This window comes from Rhinatrema bivittatum, chromosome 14 (genome assembly GCF_901001135.1).
Source record: "Rhinatrema bivittatum chromosome 14, aRhiBiv1.1, whole genome shotgun sequence".
Lineage (NCBI taxonomy): Eukaryota > Metazoa > Chordata > Amphibia > Gymnophiona > Rhinatrematidae > Rhinatrema > Rhinatrema bivittatum.
This window is the reverse complement of record NC_042628.1, coordinates 27,855,210-27,878,231: the sequence shown is the minus strand read 5'-3', so window position 1 is coordinate 27,878,231 and position 23,022 is coordinate 27,855,210. Positions and strand designations below refer to the sequence as shown.

The 23,022-nt window shown below is 39.1% G+C and overlaps 1 long non-coding RNA gene across 1 annotated transcript in view; it reads left to right on the top strand.

Annotated features, from left to right (window-relative positions):
* Positions 1–23,022, top strand: part of LOC115076000 — a 145,303-nt gene that overhangs the window by 93,944 nt on the left and 28,337 nt on the right. The gene's annotated exons all lie outside the window — the stretch shown is intronic.

The window sequence follows — 23,022 nt, the reverse complement described above, 5'->3', positions numbered from 1 at the left end:
CCCCACCAAGTTGATCCTCCCTATCATTGCGATATAATTTGTACCCTGATATAGCACTGTCCCATTGGTTATCCTCCTTCCACCAAGACTCTGCGATGCCAATAATGACAATCTCATCAGTTGCTGCTATACACTCTAACTCTCCCATCTTACTTCTTAGACTTCTGGCATTGGCATACAGACATTTCAGACATCTAAGTTCTGAGTAACTTTTTTTTAAATATATTTTGTGTGACATCATCTGTCCGGTAATAGAAAGAGTTTGTGTTGCTGTTACTAAGATTTTTTTTGTATGGTGGGTAGCCAAGGGAAGCATCTTACTTCAGTTCAGCCAGCCAATTATTTCTGAGACTAGAAACATAGAAATATGACAGCATATGGTCCATCTAGTTTACCTATCCATCTCATTTATCTTGCCCTTGCAATTCTCATCATTCCCTAAGAGATCCCCTGTATTTATCCCAAGCTTTCTCAAATTCAGTTACTGTTTTTGCCTCCACTATCTCCACTGGGAGACCATTCTATATATCCACTCCCCTCTCTGTAAAGAAATATTTGCAAAGATTTCTCCTGCCCCTTCACCCTTTTCTATTTCTCCTTTTTCTAGAGCCTCCTTTCCAATGAAAGATGCTCGCCTCCTGTGCATGGAAACCTTTAATTACCTTTATCTAATGTGGAATGACTTTCTTTTAATTGATACATTTTACCTATTTCTTGATTTTTTTTTTATTTTTTTTTTGCAGTCTAGCCCCAGCTATCACAGATGACACATTAATCAGATACTATGATCTGATTTTTCATGCATATTTGTATTATGTATATTTGTACAAAACAAATTTTAATATTTACAGGTATGGGGGCAATTATCAAAATTGCATGCTTTGCTCCAAGTTGCCGAAACTTTTACTCAAGGGCTTTTAGTGGGCAATTTTCAAAAAGCTCTTTTACCCAGGTAAATTGATATTTTCCCATGCCAATGGCTTTTGAAAATGTTCATCTTATGTCCAATTATGTGTTTTTTTATAAAATTGTTCTGGGATGGGGTGGTAGTGGGGTCGTCATGATTGTTCAGTTAAATTATCAAAGTCTCAAAGGAGGGAGTGGCCTATGGATCTGAAAATTAATTTGAGAGGGGACATAATGCTGAAGATTAGCCTAAGGTATCTAAAACCATTGTAACAGTCCTGCAATCCCCATCTAGCCCCATACCTTTTCACCATCTTTTTCCTTCTTTATGGGACAGGAGCAATCCTCGGTCCCTCTTGCTGCACTGAAGGTAGGCTTAGAAATGGCTCTGGTAGGCCGAGGCAAGCAGGATTGTGAATTTTTGTATTAGCCTCCCAGTGGAGTGGGTAGAGGCAAAAGTAGTATCAGAAATCAATAAACATGAGATGAGTACACTAGATCTTTAGTTGTGGGGAAGTGAAGGCAACATTGAAATCAAGTTGTATGAGCAACATTGCAACAGGAAAGGAGGGAATTGGCAGACTGTGTTCTTCAGGGATGTGCACTTGAAAATATATTGCTTCAATTTGATTTTTCATTTAGTTTATTTTTCATCTTGTTTCTTGTTTATTCCACTTTGTTTCATATATACAAAAGGATATAAACAAAAACAAACAAAAAAGAAAAAAAAGCCCAAAGTGAAACATAAAACAAAAGTCTTCCTCCCACCCCAAACCACTTAAGGATAGGCCCCTTCATGCCAGCTTTTACTCCATCATGGGTCTACTGATTTTCCAGATGGAAGAGAGAGCCCCCAGTCTCTCCAGCCCTTCAGATCTGGATTTTCAAAATGGCCACCAGGCAATCTGAGACAGATGCCATTTTGTTGTATGGCAAGGGCAGGATTAATTGGGGATCGCTCCTGCTCTTTTTACATGTGACCACAACTACAGAAGAGGGCAAGAGAAGTGGCAGAGTCAAGGGTGAGAAGGGGAGCCATTTCCTTTTGTTTTATTTTGAGTTTTGTTTTTTTAATGAATTGTTTATTTTGGTCAATTAAATGAACTGAACTGAAATAAACATTCAAAGAACTGAATCTTGAAGGGAAAAATAAAATGAAAATTAATGAACTGAAATGAAATTTTGGCAGTTGCACATCCCTAGATCACTTAGACCTCAAAAAGGGGTAAGATACCTCTTGGGGTGGGGAAGCTTATGGGAAGATACAGGACGAAAGGTTAATTTTCATCTTTTGGCATCATGCAAGGGTTTTGTGGTTTTGTTTTTTTTTACTTTCCATAATGACAGTCAACAAAAATGTTCTCAAATTTCAGGGGAGGGGAGAAGTTTTGTTTTGTTTTAAATGAAAAGAAATCATATTTTTCATTTCATTTAAAAATGAATGCACATCTCTATTGTTAATATGAGATCACAGCAAGGTTTCTTATCAGGTAGACTTGGAAAGTTATAAAAAAAAAAACTAGGAAGGGGAATTAACTTTCAATGTGCTTTCCTTTAGTTACAATGAAGTCTGCCACTTTGGAATCTAGACTGCCTAGGGATAAACTAAAGCATTTGACATCATTACTGGAGGAGGCTTTTTAAGCCAAGAACGCAACATGGAGGCAGATGCTGTCTTTGCTAGACCAGCTGAATTTTGCATGTCATGTTATTTCCCTAGAGCCAAATTTTGTCAAAGATCTGCAGGAGCTCTGCCCACTGCCAAAAGCATGCTGTTTCATTCAGTTGTCTAACAAGGTAAGAGAAGAACGTGTAGAATAGAACATGGTGCTCTTAATATTTTATGTGGGTATTATATTAAGCAGGATATATGGTTCTCTGTTTAATGAAGTCAGAGTGCTTTTTCAGAATCAACATACTGAACCTGACATCGAGAAGTAAAGTCAACATCAGGCAAGGATATCAGGGGTTTTTTTTCTTTATTGAAAGAGAAGAAACCCTGAAGTCTAATTTTTTAGAAAGTTAAAATGTTAAGAAGATAATAGTTTAAAATAGAAGAATGTAGTTTTTCATAGTTAAGACATTTCTAGTTTCTCTTTTGAAGAAGGATTACAGTATATCATTTTTCAAAACAAGAAACAAACTTTATAAGCTCTGTGTATATAATACTGCAAACACAGAATGACCCAAGATTGATCATAGTATAATGCAATATAAGTAAGGATAAACTGACGTAAATTGACCTGGATGCTGGATTGGCTTAGTTTAGTCTGAGCCTGTTTGATTTTTTTTTCTCTGGCTTTATTCTGGCTTTCTCTGGCATATTTTGGTTAAAAAAAATATACTCAAATTTCTTTGCTGTCTTGCAAAGCAATTCATCTAATCTGTTGCATATCCCTAAATGCAGTATATAAATGTTGATTATCTTGCTTAACAGGATCTTGCCTTACAATCTGAAGTACCTGATCTAGCTTGGCTGTCTCTAAAACATTTAAAATTGTTATGTGGACTGACATGGATATTAAGAAAATAATTTTCAAACCCATTTACATGGCTAAATAGTGATTTACAGATCAATTGGGTTGTCTAAAAATTGCCATGCCTCAACACAGCTAAACATAATCACATTATTCTACAATATATATGCTTTTAGCTGTATTTAGTGGAGATATTCCCCGTGATGTGTTTAAGCAAAGCCAGAAAACTACGCAAATACCATTTTCAAGTTTACGTGCATTGTTTTTGGTAGAAAATCTATACACAAAAAAAAAAATGGGTCCAAATGTTTGTGAGATCTATGTAAATTATGTGTACTTTCTCTTTGAAACTTGGTGCAAATTCCAAAGGTAAAAAGCACCCATGGGCTTTGTAAACCTAAAGCAGACAGTCTGAAAATTCCCTCCCCCACCCCCTTTAACATATACCAGTTCTAAATTTTGGGTCAAGTTGATATTCAATAGCTTTTCCAGCTGAGTTAGACGGGAAGGTTCCTCCAAATCTAAGCAGTTCTTCCTTACACACTGTGCAAACGATTAGGCACCCCTGGTCAAATTGTATATTTCAATGAATCTCTAAGTGATCGGAAGGTGACACAACCTCTACATGGAACAAAATTCAACAATTTTTAATGCAAAATTACTATTTCTTTTCTGATTTTAACTGAAAATAATGAAACAATGATTACAGCATGTGCAAAATTTGGTCATCCTTTCTGTTCATTCATTTCTACTTTTTCTAAAAATGTGTTAAGACCCAAAAAGTTGATTGACTCAAACTGGTACACATTTGTACACACATGTTGGCCTGCACCCAGGTATGTGGTCAATTTATAACGTATGTGCACATATGCGCGCATATTATAAAATAGCACATGTGCCAAATTTTAAGTGGGCACATGCATGTGCATTCAAATCATGCTTCGACAACATAGGGGAATTTTAAAAGGGGGCACTTCAATGCCATTTCCAGTCTTATCAGTTCGGCCCCAGTTCACCCTATTGCTAGGTCATCTAACCGCCCCCCCTCCCCCCCCCCTGGTTTGATAGCCTTCATTCCCCCCAGTTATCCCTGACCCTTAAAACCCCACAGATATGCCTAGTTTTTCTTTAAATATTAACTTATACGGCATCCATAGCAGAAGTAAAATTATGCGGCAGAAGAACTTGGTGCACATCATGTCGCGTCAGTATTTACATACACATCTTGGGTTCATGCCCTGAAATGCCTATGTCCTGCCCAGACCATGCCCACACCTTACCCCTTTGTGAAAACTTTCGAGATGTGCATATTCAAACATAGCCAGTTAGGTTTTGTTATCCGGCTGTATGTAGCCAGATAAACTAACCGCTGATTAAATGGGATAAGTTATCTGGCTAACTTTAGCCAGATGACTTGTCCACTAAGTGGTTTACTGAATATGGACCCCGATTTGCTCCTGAAATAGCAAAACTGATTTGTAGCATAGTACATTTTTAAATTTAAGAGGAAATGCATGTGAAACAAGTCAACGCTGGGAGTTGTATGCTACCTCTCAATTTGCAGAAAGGAACTACTTGTGATTTCTCCCAAGAAATCTCAGCCCTGAGGACAAAAGTCTAGCAAGTCAAGGATTTTCAGTGGTGGATGCTATCTTTAAAATAAACAAATATGGAAATAAAAATATCCCAAATGGAGCGTAGCTATTTTATTAGAAAGTTCAGAATGATTATAGGAATTGAAGCCAAGCCGAGTTCTATATTTCTACCTACAGTTTCCACTGACTGGATCCCAACCTGGTCTTTGTCCAAGTATTGTCAGACTGTTCTTTGGAGTCCCCTAGGACTGAGATTTTCTTGCTTGATTACAGGTCTATGAGCTGGTTATGGTCCAAGTCATTTCAGGACTGATAAGTAAAATGCACGTAAAAGTATGTACCTCTTATATGAGACTTAATGTTACCATCATCTAAAATGTGTCTTTGTTTTCTAACTGATAAACGTTAAAGATCAGCCCTGGAGTATAACAATAATTGTTTTGTTGAGAGTAAAACTAAGATAAATGACTTGTAAGATCAGCAACATGCCTTATGGCCTCGATATTAGATTTTAAAACCATTTATCTCCTTGTAAACTCCCCAATAAAGCATTCATCATTTAATAATGCACCACTACACCATTTATAACCAGTCAGAATGCAGAACAGTCATATTATTCCCATAGTTAGTCTTCTGCAAATTGTAGTTTATTGAGCTCCAGTCATGAATCGATAAATGACTTAGCCTGTGGCCTTAGCATTTAATAGTTTCTGAGCAATTTACTATGTTTCTCTGTAAACACTTGGGTACAAAAGTTGTTGTTTAGTTGGAATAATATGTAAAATACCATCAAAAGCACAGTAATTTGAAAAGAAAGCCCTACAATATCTAATATGACGCTATGTTATTAAACATTGTGTTAGAGTATATTATTATTCTGGTAAGGTGCCTGGAACTGAGATGTTTAGCCACAGTTTTACTGCAGTTCTTTTGTTACTAGCATTTGCTTGCTGATAATCAGATGTTGTGTCTAGAAACAAATATGTAAAATGCAATAAGTGGATCGTCCGAAAAATGTTCCTCATCTGTAGGGTAGCAGCCTAATTCACACTCTTCATCAGCTGGCTGAGCCACTCCTGCTTTTCCAAATCCCATGTCAAAGCATTCTTGTAGTCCTGCTCATCCCTTTGAGAATCTGGAATTATATGAATCTGAAACACTTTGGGGAGGAAATAAAAAAAAACAAAACAAAAAAAAACCAGAATATCTCCAAACCAGCCTGCAAATAACCACCATAGCCATTAATCAAGCAGTATGCATTCCACATTATTTTATTTTAATATTAAGCTCTGGAATTTGTTGCCAGACGATGTGGTTAGTGCAGTTAGTGTAGCTGGTTTTAAAAAAAAAAAGGTTTGGATAAGTTCTAGGAGAAGTCCATTAACTGCTATTGATCAAGTTAACTTGGGGCCAGATTTTAAAAGGGTTACGCGTGCCAGGCCTATTTTAAAAAGGCCCGACAACGCGCATAAAGCCCCGGGACACGTGTAAGTCCCAGGGCTTTACAAAAGGGGTGGGGCGGTGTGGGGGCGGGGCCGGAGGCCTCCAACAGAGCAGCCATTGCTGCTGTGTTGGAGGATTGTGTGCTGGCAGCCTGCTGGCAGGCGCAAAAGGTAAGACAAAGGACAGGGTGGGGGTTAGAGTATGGCTAGGGGGGGTAAGGTTAGGGGAAGGGGTGGGAAGGTCAGATTAGGGGGGAGGGAACGGGGGAAGGCAGTGCAGCTCGGCGGCACTGCCTATCAGGTGCGCGCGCCAACCCCCAATTTTATAACACGCGCGCACCTGATATGATGATATGAAATTCCAGGAGGGGATGACTGAGTCAACATCAGGAAATATTTCTTCACAGACAGAGTGTTGGAATCCTATAATGCCCTCCTGGAAGAGTAGTGAAGACTGGATCAGTAATGGAATTCTAAAGGGCATGGGATAAACACTGCGGATCCCTAGAGGCTAGAGGATGGAAATAAAGAAATGGAGTAAACTATGTTAACTTTAGGTGTGACATTTCCACATGGGGGTAACTTGCATGGAGTGGCATGGGGGATAACCTGAGAGTGGCAGTTACTACCATAAGCAACTTACTGGGCTGACCAGATGGAGAACTGAGTCTTTAACTGCAATCATTACATTACTATGTAATTCTCTAGGTACAAGCATTCCTATATTTATGTGCTCTGGCCACATTTTCAAAGGGAATCTTTGCATATAATGTCCCCTTGAAAATGAACTTGCAGTCCTATGTAATACAAAATGAATTGCTTTCATTTTGTATTACATCAGCTTGCTAGACAACATGGGTCTCTTCAAATGTGACTTCAGGGTTGAAGAAGAGAAGCATATATATATATATATATAGATATATATAGATAGATAGAGATATATATCAGGGAAAATTGTGAGGTGTATATTCCAGGAATAGAAGTCATTAGAAGGTGTCAGCTGGAGATTGGATTAGCATCAATTAGTAACAATTAACAGATGCTTAGCCACTAGAGGCGTTAGAAATATTTTGAACAGCAGAAAGTATTAATGGCTTCCACAAGGAGGCATGAATCCAATGTTTTGATTCAGTCTATTTTTTTTAATCTAATAGATTCATACAATTCAGTTTTCATATCCTTTCCTACATATTTAAATAAAAGATGATATTTCAGGTTTTCGAAAGAGAATATAGCTCTAGTTTGCTAAAAGTAAAATAGTAAAATCCATTCAAAGAAAACATATTTGGCATGGATGATAACTTTGTAAGGCCAACAAGAGGACAATTTTCATATTGCCCTCCTTCTTTCAAATGCCACTGCTATTTTCAGGGCTGGTGTTAGGGTTTGCTGGCACTCTAGGCAATGATGTCACTGCATCACGTGGTTGTTTATATTTAAATCTCTCTCTCTCTCTCTCTCTATGCACCACAAACTCACAACAGACACAAATCGAAAATAAAAGCCACATTTTTTATATAGAGAGAGCATCCTGAAAACCTACCATGCATGCTGCAAACCTCTGCGCCGTGTCTCTGTATTTAAAAACTCCGCCCTTTCCTGTGCCCCTCCTGCTTTTGGCACCCTAGGTGATTGCCTAATACATCTAGTCCATCCACCGGCCCTGGTTATTTTTGTACCCACATATTTTGCACTAAATTTCAAAAGGAAAGTATGCATGTAGATTCCCTTCGAAAATTGCCATGGGTACAAAGTACCTGCAGATTTCCGCATAATACGTGGGCAGAATTTTGCTGGAAAACATTAAGGGCTGGATCTTCAAAAGGTTATGTGCGCTGGGCCTATTTTTAAAAGGCCTGGCGATGCGCGTAAAGCCCCGGGATGCGTGTAAGTCCCTGGGCTTTACAAAAGGGGCGGTCCGGGGACGGGGCAGGGGGCGTGGCCAGAGGCCTCCGCATGGCTGCTGGGCTGGGGATCGCGCGCCAGCCAACCCCAGAGCTGAAGTAAGTTTTAAAACAAAAAAAAGAAGTTATCAAAGGTAGGGGGGAAAGGGCGGGGGAGGTAGGGGAAGGTGGGGTAGGGGGTAGGAAAGTTCCCTCTGAGGCCGCTCCAATTTCAGAGCGGCCAGGGAGGGGACAGGGGAAGGCAGCGCGGCTCGGAACAGGCTCGGTGCGCACAAGGTGTACAATTGTGCGCCTCCTTGCTCGCGCCGACCCCAGATTTTATAACTTGCGAGCGCATGTTATAAAATTGGGCGTACAATTGTTCGCGCCGGGTTGCGTGTGCACATGTAAGCCCGCGTGCTCCTTTTAATAATCTACCCCTAAGCATAGCTTTGAAACTTCCATCTAATTGCCAATCTATAATCTCATCGGTAGTACATTGTAGTTATCTTTTTTTATGAAACCGCACCACAAAGATATCTTTGCATGCTGGTTTTTGCTGAATTCAGAGTTAATGAGTTGCTTTGCATGATCTTGCACAGAAGCAGCTCATTAACTCAGAATTTTATATTGAACTTTCACAAGTAACATGCACAAAGTTTTACTACGTACAAGGTGGCCATTTTATCACATTGTTTAGAAAACAAGTCCTAAGCATGATACAAAAAGCAAAACCAAGCAAAACACAAAAGCACCTGTGTTTCCCTGTATGTTGAGCTGTTTCACACATTTTGAATACCTCTGTCTGAGCAACAAATCATAGCTTAGTACATTAGCTGCTACAAATCAACCCAAATCACACTCCTCACCCCCTGTGAAGATATTCCCCTCAATCCAGCTAAAGTAGCACTTGTACAACCCCACATGCACATTTGGCCAGAATGGGGGAGGGCCATGTTCAGATTGCCGATTTACATGGATAACTGGCTTGAAAATTGCCCTCCAAATGTTTTAAAATGCAAGCTTCTGAGACAAATGGCCCTGTTCAGATTTTCTTTTTATTTAAAGCACACAAAATCCTCTATGGGTGAACGCTGCTCCATCAAAACAAATTATTAATTTGTTTGAACTGTTCCTGCTTGACTTATCTAAACTTCCATCACAACCACAGTGACACATTTTTCTAACACTAACAATGTTCTGATGGATGTTTTAGAAAGAAGGCATAGAGTATTCGGGAAATATTTACCACACTGCAATACACTTGGAGACTCCCCCCCACAGCATTTTATCACTGTAAACATCTTGTACCATGGGGATTGGGGAGGGGAAATACAAGGACCTAACGAATAATATAAATATAGCTGAGACATTGATACAGGACATCACTGGCGAGTCTATAAATAAAAAAAAAAAAAAAAATATGGAATGATTTGCTTTTACCTTGCTTGCTATTAGCTTGCTTGTATCTACCAGAGGCATAGAGGTGTGCAGAGCCTCCCATTATTCACCAGGTTTTTAATCTTGATCCCTGGTTCCAGCGATAAGTTATTGCTGGGGATTGGAATTGCTTGGGGAGTGATGCAGGTGCCTAAGGGCTAGCAAGTGGCTCCATTATGAGAAATAGCTCTAATGATTAACGGCCGGATACAGTGCACTGCTGCTGACTTCATTGGTAAATACAAGATGGTTAATTTTATCATTATGAACTCTCAACACGTCAAAAACATGTCTGCTTCAAGGGTGCAGGATTTGATCAGAGAATAGTGATAGTTCCTAAGTTTTCCAAAACCAAAATGTGCCATTTAATCAGTGGTTATTTAACCCGTTGGTCTACATGATGATAGATTAATAATACGTAAAAATAATTGACATTATGGGGCCTTTCTTATAAAACTTGCAGTGTTTATATATTATGTACAGTGTTGTGCATGTGTTGTAGTGCTTTAGGAATTATAGATACTTAAATAGTAGAAATAGTGGTAAATAGGTAAAAATGATTGACCATGTGAGTGAATAAAAATGTAACATGCACCTTAAAACCCCCACATATCCTGGCATGCAATAAGCTTTACTGTGTGCACATTAAATTTTGCCGCACCAGCATGGTCATATACTAGCATGCACAGAAATATTTTGAAAACCTGTTATTTGCAAGCTAACCAACCCAAGATGAAAGGGACAATTAAGCGTGGGGGATTCTCCCTGTCCCCCATCCACCCAGCAGCAAGAACAAAGTGTCTCCAAGCTCTGATCCTTCAGATGCTGAACACAGCCAACGCAAACAGCTTACAGAGAATTTGGGGAGGGGAAGAGGAGGAGAGAGAGAGAGACAGATATCTAGGCTGTATTTCCACCATGATGTGTAGCTACTTCTGCTAGCTGTGTGGAGAAAGCAGGAGGATAAGCAGTGCATTGTTCCTCTACTGTTATGTGCATCACTGAATGACTAATATAAGATGCCACCCTCACAAAATAGCCACCCCATGCTAAAGCACAGTATGCACACCCAATCACACTGGCCTTGCTGATAGACATGCTTGTGCCCCTCTTAACTGCATGATTCTCATTTCTATTAAGCATAAATAGTAATAAGCCTTCAAACCCAACATCCATTATTGTCTCATCCAGTGTATTAGATTCTCCTGTTTGGCAGACCAACCTATGTTTCCTCAGAGACAAGATTATTCCAAATAAATGACTGTCCAATTGGATTTTATAGATGGGCTTAAAGGTTTGCTATTTATCTGTAGTGATGAGTTTTAGTAGCTATATTGGTCCTGGAAAAAAAAATGGAATCTTTGTAGGCTGTGATATCTGACCAACAAAAATGTCAAAGGGGTTGATTTTTGACAACACGTGCGGGCATTCATGTACGTTCGGTTCCCATATGGACGTGGCTATTTTATAATGGCAGCTGTCTCTGTCAGCCCCCGCCCCACTTCTCCCCGCCCAGACCCTGCCTTGTGGCCCCGCCCCTTTTTGATGACCCAGCATGTCTGTGCACACCAGGAGATACACGCATAGCTGGGCTGTTTCTAAAATGCGTTCTATGCGTGTACGGCCCAGCCACACGGGTATCCCCCGGATTTTACACTCACGGGCTATAGTGCATGAATTTTTTGGAGAGTAGGAATCTATTCTTCAGATGTGTCTCTTCTTCACCTGGAAAAGAGGCTTGTGTGGTCTTGAAAGCTGATTTCCTTTTGTTTTACTGTTTCTCTGCATATTATTTCACTTTTAGGCAAACTTGCCGGGCTTCCCAGGTGGATCAACATAAAGTGAACAGAAAATGAAGAATCATTGTCAATTCACAAAGTAAAACTATTCCTACTAGTTTTGAAAAACCGTATCCTAATAAGACTGAAAGAGAAAGTACATATTAAACAAAATACTTGTTATTTTACAATCAGAATTGACATCATAGATGAGTGAAGATACCACATAATAGGTTATCATATTGAAGCAATATCAGCTATTTTTAACCTAAAAAAGTTTCTCCTATTATTAATGCTTGTTTCTAAATTAAAAAAATACTTGTTTTCTGTTATTCTGAATTACTAAGTAGGTGTAATTTTCTTTACAAAAATCAAAATATGAAAAATATAGTAACATACAATGTAGCTAATTGATTGTATCCAAATCCTTGGGGAAAACATCTATTTCTATACAGAGAGATGCAAAAATGTGTTTAATATATTTATTGTATCTTACTATGTAGAAAACATTCAGATGGAAACAAGAACCTCTTTAGACCTTCCAGGTGTGCCCCTGTCACCTCAAGATCCAATAGTCTTGCTCTGCCATTTAAGACTTGCTTGTAATTCTGGGTAGCATATTTGTTTGAGAGTTGTAATGATTTCCAATGGATGAGAGAAATGTCAGGGCACTAACCTGATGGTCAATGACTGTGGAGGTCTCATTTCTTCTTGTGCCTGCCAGCTGCTGCTGCTGTCTGGGTTCCTATCTCTGAAGACAAATAAATGAAATTACATGTTGTAAACAGTACTGTACTGCAACCCAGCATGCAGCTGTTTAATCAGAATTACATCTCAAATACTTATTTTTCATTGGCCCAAACTGCATATAAGTAGAAAATGGCACCATTCTACAGCCATTTTACTTTGCCTCCACAGGGCCAAAGAAGGAAGAGAAAATCAATCAGTTAGAACCAGGATTCATTAAAAAGAGCACACTTAATTTATGACATTCAGAATAAACCAAATTATAATTCATTTCCAGCTCTTGTCTAGTAAAGACAACATATTGAGACAACCATAGTATGGAACAAAATGAAATTGCAAAAGATGGTAACATTTATTTATTTATTATGTGGATTTATTAGCTGCCTTTTTGAATAAGAGATTCAGCCAAGGCAGAGCATAACATAAAAGGCTGGTAGCATATGATCAAAGATCAGTGATAGCAGTTTACAATAGAGGAAGGTGCACTGCACAGTAAGGACTTAACCAACATAGTAAAGATGAAGTAGAGGTAAATTGCTATTAACTGATTGCTTTTCCATTGCAAATATTAAGCATTTTTTTTAACACTGCTTATCTTCTGATTGCTTTTCATCTCAAGTCAGATTGAATCGTTGTGGTAACACAATAAGGCAAACAAAAGTTCAAAAAGGCTGCAAGTTAAGTTGTTTGTATAATTTTGAAATATCAAATCATTTTTCCAACAGTTTGGGAAGGGAACAAATGATGCAAGCAGAAGTGTCTTATGACGGACTATTGACCATTTAACCAATTCTTAAATTTAGTACTTTTTTTTTTTTGGGGGGGGGGGAAATCCCCTGTTGCATTATGTGGAGGTTTCTGCTTGCATGTCATTCAACCAGCCTGCAACTTTGACAAGAACCTTGTAATCAATTACAGTTTGAAAAGCATTTGAAAAGTCAAGGGCAATGGGGCCAAGGGGGGGGGGGGGGGTTCTAAGAGAGAAGTTCTGGCAGCTCCATTGGCTGACTGGTTTTAATGTTTCTTTAGACTTCTTAGTAGTTCTGGAGGACTGGAGACAGGTGAATGTGGTTCCTATTCATAAAAGTGGAAGTAAAGAGGAGGCTGTGCATTTCAGGCCAGTTAGTCTGACCTCTATGCTAAGCAAATTAGTCGATTTTCTGCCAAAAGAGGATCGTGCAATTTCTAGAATACAATGGATTGCAAGATCCATTGAGAGAGTCTTTATGGAAGTGGCGTATGCATAGGTCCATAACCAGGCTAGGGCCAGTGGCAGGCAGCAAGCAAGAGCGGTCAATGTCCAGGCAAGTGTCAGTGATAGGCAGCAAGCGAGGATGGACAAAATTCAGGAAATGGTCAGATCCAGAGGTCAGTCCGAGGGCAAGCTTTGGAAATGAAGAAAAAGACTGATGCAGCAGTTCAAGCAGGAAAGGAAAGGGCTGGATAAGACGAGTCTGGACAAGCTGGAGAGGCAAGACAAAAGAGTATCAGGAACCAGGATGCAGCAGTATACACAACACACAAGGATGCAGGAGAGGCACTGGAGTGCAGTCTGAGGAGCCCTTAAATAGCGAGGGCGGCATGACATCATCAAGGGGCACCATGGAGGCTTTTCTGTCACAGGCCCTTTAAGAGGAGGAGTTGTCTGCGAGCATACGCCTTAGGATGTCCAGGGCAGGAGCAGGCTGGCAGTGAGTCTTCCCACGAGCCGCATACCTAGCAAAATGTTTATCCGTTTCCTGATGATACCAAAATCTGCAACAGGGTAGGCAGCTAGGAAAATGGGAAAAACATGAGGAGTGATCTAGTGAAGCTCAAGGAATGGTCTAGGATCTGGCAGCTGACATTTAATTCTTAAAACTTCACAATAATTCAAATAGGATGTAAAAACCTAAAGTAGAGGTACAGTATTGGGAATGAAATTCTTCTAGGCATGAAGGAAGGGTGGATCTGGGGGTGATTGTATCTGATGATCTTAAGGTGGCCAGGTGTATAGTGTTGGAAAAGCGAGAAAAATGTTTGGCTGCCTAGGGAGAGGAATGGTCAGCAGAAAAAGGGAGGTGATATTGCCCCCTCTAGGTCCCTTGTGAGACCTCATTTGCAATACTGTGTACAATTCTGGAGACTACACCTTTGAAAAGATATAAACCAGTTGGAGACGATCCAGATTATGGCTACTAAAATACTCAGTAGTATTTGTTCTAAAACATATGGGAATAAACTTAATGACCTCAACATGTAAACTCTAGAGGACAAACGAGATAGGGGAGATATGATAGAAACATTTAAATATCTCAAAGATTTACATGCACATGAGGTGTGCCTCTTTCAATGGAAAGCAGGATCTAGAATGAGGGATCATACGATAAGGTGAAAGGGGGCAGACTCAGGAGTGATCTTAAGAAATCTGTATATACAAAGAGGATAGTGGATGCATGGAACAGCTTCCCAGTGGAAGTGATGGAGACAAAAACAGTATCTGAATTCAAGAAAGGATGGGAAAGACACAGGGGATCTCTGAGAGAGTGATGGGAATTGAAAGATAAATTAATTGAGTGAATAGGCAGACTAGATAAGCCATATGAAGGTCCGTATTCAAAAGCATTTAGCTGATTAACTCAGATATTATCAGGCCGAATGAAGATTTGGGAATTTATCCGGATAAATTCTTCCAAGAAGTGGAATATAAAATAAATAAATATACAGCCTTTAGTAAATGATACCCTTGAAGGTCAATTTTAAAAGCTCGGCGTGTGCAAAAACTGGGAGATGCATGAATATGTCGGGCCAGCATGTGCCGAGCAGATTTTAAGAGGCGTCCGCGTGTATCTCCTGCTACGCGCGCAAATGGAAATTTTGAGAAAAGGGTGGGGCATGGCCATTCCTTGATTACAACTTCAGATTTGCATGTAAATACTCATGCACACACGCGTGTGCCATGTACATTTACTTCTTTTTTTTGGTTTAACAGTTTTATTGATGCATAAAATTGCAAAGTACAATATTGGCAAATACAGAAAACAAAAATATAATGCATCACTGTTGTGTTTTTTTTCCCCCTTCAAAGTACGCTTCCCCCCTCCCCCCCCCCCAAAAACAGCAAACAAAGATGTATACATATAATCATATATGGAAAGCAATACCTTCATAGCACCACCGGCAGGACTCCCTCCTGCTGCGCAAAAGAGAACCGTTTGCTGTGGTCGCTTGGCCTTCCCATTTCCTGTCCATTTCCCCCCCCTCCCACCATGCCGCCCCTCCCACATATGTGATCTACAGTCACCACTCCGTAGATCTATTCTCTGGTTACTCCTGGAGGAAGCTTATAACGAACTGGGCTCCCCCCTTCCCATTTATCATGTAAAAATAGTGACAAACCCATTAATAACAACTTTAAACAGGTGTAAAACGAGGAAACCGTAAAGAACACTGAACTTCTTGCGCTTATTGACTCCTCAACTTAGAAACATTAAGCCAATATCAGGAACTGCAATACTATTTCCAGCATATAATAGCTCATAGAGTTCGCCTCAGGTGTTCCCTGTAGCCGGCTTGGTAGCGTCAGAATTCCTCTTCAATCTGCTATTCCTGGCGGTAGCTCGTTGCCATCTTGGATGTTGTCCTTGAGGGTTAACCCGTCTAGTGGATGCATCCGCCTGGATTGTGGGCTGGAATCCTTTGTCCTTCAGAAGTAGCATCGCCTCCGCCACAGTATGCAGCTGTGATGTCTTCCCTTCACACGTAAAAATGAGGCCAAAAGGATGCAGCCAGCGATATTTAATATTCTCCCTTCTGAGGAATTGTGTGATCTCCTTAAACTCAAAGCGGCTCTGTAAAGTTGCTTGGGAAAGATCAGCAAAGACAGATATTTCCTGTTCCTCCCACAGCCATTTCAACTGCTTTCGGGCTGCGCTGGCTATTTTTTCCTTTTGAGAGTAGTTGTGGAAGCATACAATTATGTCTCTGGGAGTATTAGCTCTCTGCGGGCGCAATGCCCTATGCGCTCTGTCAATCTTAATCTCTGTCACCTCCTGTGAATTAGTGAGATCTCCATTTTGGAGCAAATGAGAGCAAAAACGCGCAATCAAAAGCTCACAGTCAGCATTATTGGGAGTCTCCTTAAAACCCCTGAAGCGCAGGTTTCCCCGCCGAGTTCTGTTCTCTAAGTCGGCCATTTTGGCCCTCATGGCAGCATTTTCTCCCTGCAGCTCGGTGCAAATATCTTGGAGTTACCTCGTGTTGGTCCTCCAGTCTCCCCCTCCTGCTCATCGACCCGGCGACCCACAGCATTAAGCTCTTCACGAAAATCCTCCATCATTTCCCGGATCTCTTTTTTTATAACTTTTCAAATCCGCTCTAATGCTACAGAACCATTCACGGAGCTCCGACCGGGTAGGAGCCACATCAGAGGCAGTATTAAATTCATCCTCTCCTTCTGCGGAGTCTGAGAGTGGGTCGGAAGCCGCGCTCCGAGTCTGGGCCTCCGCTCCCCCCCCCCCCCCCCCCGACTTTTGATAGGAAAAGCATTGAAAATCCACAGATTTTCGTTTCGCTGCCATCTCCGGGGCTCACCGAGAGGAAGCGCTGCTATTTTATTATTATTTGCGCTGGGTTTGTCGTGCTAAAAAATAGCTTTTGCAAGGGAAGTACACGGGAGCTCGTGAGTCAGGCAGCCAGCTCGTTCGCTGACCTCACTTCCTCCCCATGTACATTTACTTCTACTATGGATGGAATGTAAGTAATAAAAGAAAAAAAAATTCTAGGCATGTCAGCAGGGTTTTAAGGGTCAAGGCTAACGGGGGGAAAAAAGAAGGCTATTAAATTAGTGGGGTTTGGAAGGTCCTATTCCTTACCTGGGTGAACTGGAAAACCTGGTAATTGCATCAGCGCACGTCTATTAAAATCCCCCCACTTACGTGCTAGCAGCGGTATTTGCGCGCACTTACTCCGGTCCACTTAAAAGTGTGGGCACGGTCAGCCTATTTTATAACATGCACTCGTATATGTGCACGTGTTATAAAATATCAGCATCTCTGGGCGCGAGCCAGCAAACGTGCCCACGTGTACGCCTGCGCTCCCGTTTAAAAGCTACCGTCCCTGATTGTGAGTTCTCTGGGAAGAAGGAAATGCTCTAGTACCTGAATGTAAATCCACTTTGAAGTGCCTGAAAAGCAGAATGTAAATTTAATAAATAGTGATTCTAAAAGATTTATATCACTTTTTCCCTTTTACAGTTTAGTTCCATATTAAATTATGACTCACTGCAAATGCATACCATTGATGTCATTGACACATTCCTCTATTGCTATTAAAGTTTTTGATTTTGCCGATAGCAATGGCCTCCTTGAAAATAGATATATTTGTGTTTGCTTAGGCAGAAAACGAATCAGTATAACAAAAAAAATCATGGTATACTGCCTATCCAATTATGACCTGTAAAAAAAAAAAAAGGATGACGTTTTGTCTTAAATTTGCAGTATGCAAGGTTAGTCTTTGTAAATGATGAAACATCATGAACAACAGAGCGAATCAGACCATCTCTTTTCATTCTTCCTGTTTCTTTTCTGATACTTTCAATGCTTACCACTGAACAATGATTATTTTGCTGAACACTGTATAAGTTTTGACAATACAAATCCCCAAGGAATCCAACTAATTTCTATTCAGTAGAAATCATTTTCACATTAGCCTGCATGAAATGTTATATAGCCCAATTATCACAATATGTAGACAAGTATAATAAATAAGGTATAAAAGATCTAACATAAGAAAAGTATGCCAACAGGGTACATGAAGCATTTTACAGTCAAAAGTTTTAATATAGCAATTAGTACAAATTGAAACAAGGTGTTAAAGTTGCAAAATTCATTCAAGATGAATTTTTAAGTAATTCTGTTGACATATCCAAGCACCATGCAAAAAGATGATCATGCACGTTATTTTACAGATACTTTTTTTAGAAGCTAATCTGCTGATTTGAGTGTTAGCAATCTATTGTACAATTGGAACCCTGGTTAAGGATAGCAATTTAGTTGTGACCTGAAAGGCAGATTTTAAAAGCCTTGCACGTGCAAAAACGACACAACGTTTGGTTTGAAGGCCAGTGCTGTAATCAAAAATTATGGCTAATTTTCTTACCTGAGTGGCAAACATGAATCTTTGGCCTATGATTTCAACTCTTTCAGGAATATCATTTCTAGGACATCTAGCTAACATCAGAATTTCAGTCTTGCTGATGATTATCACAAGCTTGTTGGCTAGTAACCACTTCTCAATATTTCTAATCACTGTACCCTAGAGATGGCACACTCTGTTAAGTCATCGACAGAAATTGTATGGATCCCGACCCGACCCGTCGTCATATGTTTGAGACGTGTATTTTGCGACCCTCTTCCTGTTCTCATTCTGCCCACTAAAAAAGACGTTTCAAATATGTTTTCAGAAAAGTCGGGTTGAGCATTGGGCGTGCGGCATGCCGGGTTGAGTGTCCATTAAGTGATAGTAGGCAGTAAAGTTGGAGGAGTTCAGGTATGTAGTGAAAATATTTAGGAAATCTGTGATCTTTTAGGTAGTGACGGTTAGATAATATTTAATCTGTTTATGTTCATAGATGTTACTGAAAAGTGGTGGTATTTCGGGTCCGGATATGTGGTGATTGTATGGTATATCAAGTAAGTTATAGCATACCCGTTTGCTGGTGTAATGGAGAAAAATGAATAAATGATAGAATTATTGTTATATACGTGTTTCAGATACCCATTTATTATAGAAAGGTGCATGGTCGGAATTAAGAAATTATATAAGGGCCCCCTGAGGAAGCCCAATTAGGGGTGAAACAAGGAGCCTTGTTGGGTGACTTTTAAAAGAATTTCCGGTGAATAATTAGAAGCATCATTGGAACAAAGACATTGAAGAATATATGGGGTGATTTTGTTTAAAGAAATCCCTGTGGAAAATACAGAAGTTTGCGGGAACAAGGAAAGTGGAGCACATATACAGGGTGGAAGTGTTTTGTTAATCAAATTGAGATAAACCATCGGATGATATCTACAGACCATTGAAACAGGTGTGATATTTTATGGGGAGTGTGATTTTTAGAGGAGTGAATGATGAGTGAATGTGATTATATGTTATTAGTGGGTTAGGGTTGTGGGTATGGGTTATTAGTATTGAGGACATGTCCAGATAATGTGCATAGTAAAATCATTATAAAATATATATGTTTTGAAGATATATGTATATGAGGATATGTATTGGTTGACATGTACTGTTTTATATGTACTTTTTGATAATATGCTGCTATAAGATTGTGTATTTAAAATAATTTATGTGTTTGATGTCAAAGGCAATATAATAAAATGTTTACAGTTTTGGAAATTGAGCAATAAATATGATGAAATTTATTAATGATACCATGATATAGTATTATAGCAATAATTAGTGTGATGAGTTATAGGATCCCCTATTGTGTTGGGTATTGTGGTTATTGGGGGGATCTGTGAGTTCTCTCTGAGTCATTGTGCCAGACTAGGTTAACATGCATTTAACCATGCAAAATCTTTTGGATATTGTTTCCCCCCTCCTGAACTACCTATTCATTCATAGATCTATTTCTTTAAGAAGCTTCAATGTAATTTAAATGAAAATCTATCTAATACATATCATAGTAGCTTAATAGCATAGCAGATGATGAAATAAAAAGACCAATTGACCCATCTGGTCTGTCCATTTCATCCTTTCTATATTGCTATTAAGGATACATCCCAGTTGCCAGTCATACAGCATAATCACTTGTAAGATATAAATTCTTATTCAAGGCAGTTTTTCTTGCCTTCATCCTCCATACCCCTCCATCTGGGGCAGATAAGTAGATATGATACTCAATTTAGTCCACACCCAGCAATTTTCCCTCCCCATATCTAACTGTAAAGCTTTGTACACTAAATAGCCATTAGCATCTGCATGCCCAGATATCTGGCTTCCTAGGTCTCTGTGGACTTTCTGGACAGTTCCCTGCCGCTACCAACCTGCTGCACTGACCCAGCTAGTCTCTGGGGACTTGTAGCTTTATACACATAAATGCAAATTTAATAATTGTCAATTGTATTCATGATCATATTTATATATCTAAAAGTCAGGAACCCATTCATTATGGCTGCATGTTCTTGATTCTAAGTCTAGTTGATCGCACTAGTTCTACACTGACCTGACAGTCCTGGCTTACTCCCAGGTTTGGCAGATCTGTCTGTAGTCTGCTAGACCAACCTGGCTACCACCCCTTTTTTTTCATACTTACTCTCAAATTGTAACCTGCTGGTACCATCCTGGCCACGCCTATGGCCTGCAGTGTTGCTAGATCATGCTTCCTCTGTGGCATTCACTTTTTTGCAGCTAACAATCTTCTGGGCTTATCCCATTTCTTCTTGAAGTCTGTTGCTGTTTTAACTTTCACCACTTGCTCTGGGGAGGGCTTTCTATGAATTCACCATGCTCCGTGCTCCATTTCACGATCGCTTATTCTAGAACTTACCTTCCACCGAAAAATTTACTTTTGCAATATTAATACCTTTAGACTCCATAAATCGATCATGACTCCCTCATCTCATCTTTTCTCTAGGATTTCTTTATATTTAGGTCCTTTAGTCTCATCTCATAGGGCTTTAGTAACATTAGGCTTTGGTAGCTTAACAGCTTCTGTAGCTTTAATTATTCCTCAGGACTGCAAATCTAATTTACTTTTGAAAAGAACTTTTAACATTTTTCGTCATATTTCTGTCAGGTCTTTCTTCATAAGCACAAACCTTTTTCTTTACTAGATTCCATTTAAATTAAAAATTCTCAGTACATTGAAAAAAATAGCAAAAACCAAGTCAATGATAGCCTTAGAATTTAGTCCAATTACCTCTGTAGTTGAATTTCTAGTATAACATTTATAGAGGAAAAAGTGATTGATACCAGGAATTGCAGATCAAAAGGAAATTGTAAATCTCATCTGCATTACATAATTTGTGCTTACTGTTTGTCAACATTTCATAAAACCATGATTATAGCCAAAACGTGTATAATGATCAAATGAGTGGTGGATATGCCAATAAATGGCAAACTATGGAAATGCCAATTACCTAATATGCTAGTAATGAAATGGATTTCAGCAAAGGAAGATGGATCTGAAAAGCTGGCAAATTTCCAAAGCATGATGTCCTTACCTTTAAGACTTAAGCATTTATTTCAGGGGCAAAATATCTCCGTGCAAAATATGGATACCATGTTAGTGCACTTGAATGTGTATAAATAAAAGTCAATATTGTAATTATATGCTGTTTTAAACTGAACATTTGCCTATATTCTTTTAGTCATTATGTCATTTGTTTTGTCTATTATTTACGTTGAATTTTCAGGTGTGTACAATTGTAATCCACTGAGATTTTGGGCTCTGCAGAATATACATTTTGTAAATAAATAAGTAATTCTACTACTCACTTTCGTTTGCTTTGAAAAGTGAAATCTGTCCCACTGCATCTTACCTTAAAATCCTCCATCCTCATCCTATTGACCAGGTTTTCAAAGGCTTGGAATGCAGGCTAGAAGGAAACCTCTCTCTCACCTTTGCCTAGATTCCATGACACCTATACATCAAGGCAGGGGGAATAGAGGGATAGTGAGAGAAACCCATAAGGGAGCGTGCCAAGCAAATCACAGGCAATCAGGCATGTTATGCTACACTAGGGAATTCATACATTTTCAAATGCTATTAAAAACAGAAGGAAACAGACTTATTTAAAAAGAAAATTTAAAAAAAATTTCTATTATTTTGTTTTGTTTTTGTGTATACAATTTTCAAATCATGTGCACAAAATGCAAATAGCATGTACAGAGTAGTTTTGTGTGTGCTATTTTTAAACTACATGCACAAATGCCCCTCCCCCAGAAAATATAACAAAATAAAATGTTTTTAAAAAAATGAACGAAAAATAGAAGCCCACAAAATAAAAGAAAATGGGGAAAAATAATCGCTGTGCATTCCCCTATGCCGTACCACTGCTAAAATGTAGGGTATAGCAACTTTACAGAAAATAAAAAATTGAAGGCAGGGATGTCTTTAAGGTGAATGCAACCTTATATAAAACATATTTAGATCTTATGATACCAATCTAGTAAGTATTCATTAATCTGAACCATCTGTCTTATTCAAGAGTTTCCCCTTAAATTTGCAATTTTATTTCAGCCACAATTTCTGAAGAGTTCGACACAGCATTGAGGATTGCTGCCTCATTTGTGTATAAATGGAAAGGATATGTCTGATTTATTACTGCATATATTTCTCAGTTTGAGAATGCAAGCTCATACTATTACTTGTAGATATGTAGAATTGTCATTAATTCTTTAGTAGCCTTGTTTTAATCATAATCTTATCATCCTTAATGCAAGAATAAATGTATCATACCTCAGCTGCTTCGATCAATGGGTCAACACATTTCTCAGGTCCTGTCCCCTTTCTAGATGTGCTCATGAACAGGCACCACTAATTTCAGCCTAGTAGAAAAGCTCTTAAAATGCAAAATATACAATACTGCCATCTCATTTGGGTTTTTCAAGAAATATTCCATGATATTTGCTGTTATGATTGATTTTTTTTCTTCTGCCATATTTAACCAGAAAATTACTAATCTTGGGGATACATATTCAACATGTTTTATTGACAAACTGAAACATTGCTGTCAATAATTAAAACTCTTATAAAACTGCTTGTCTTT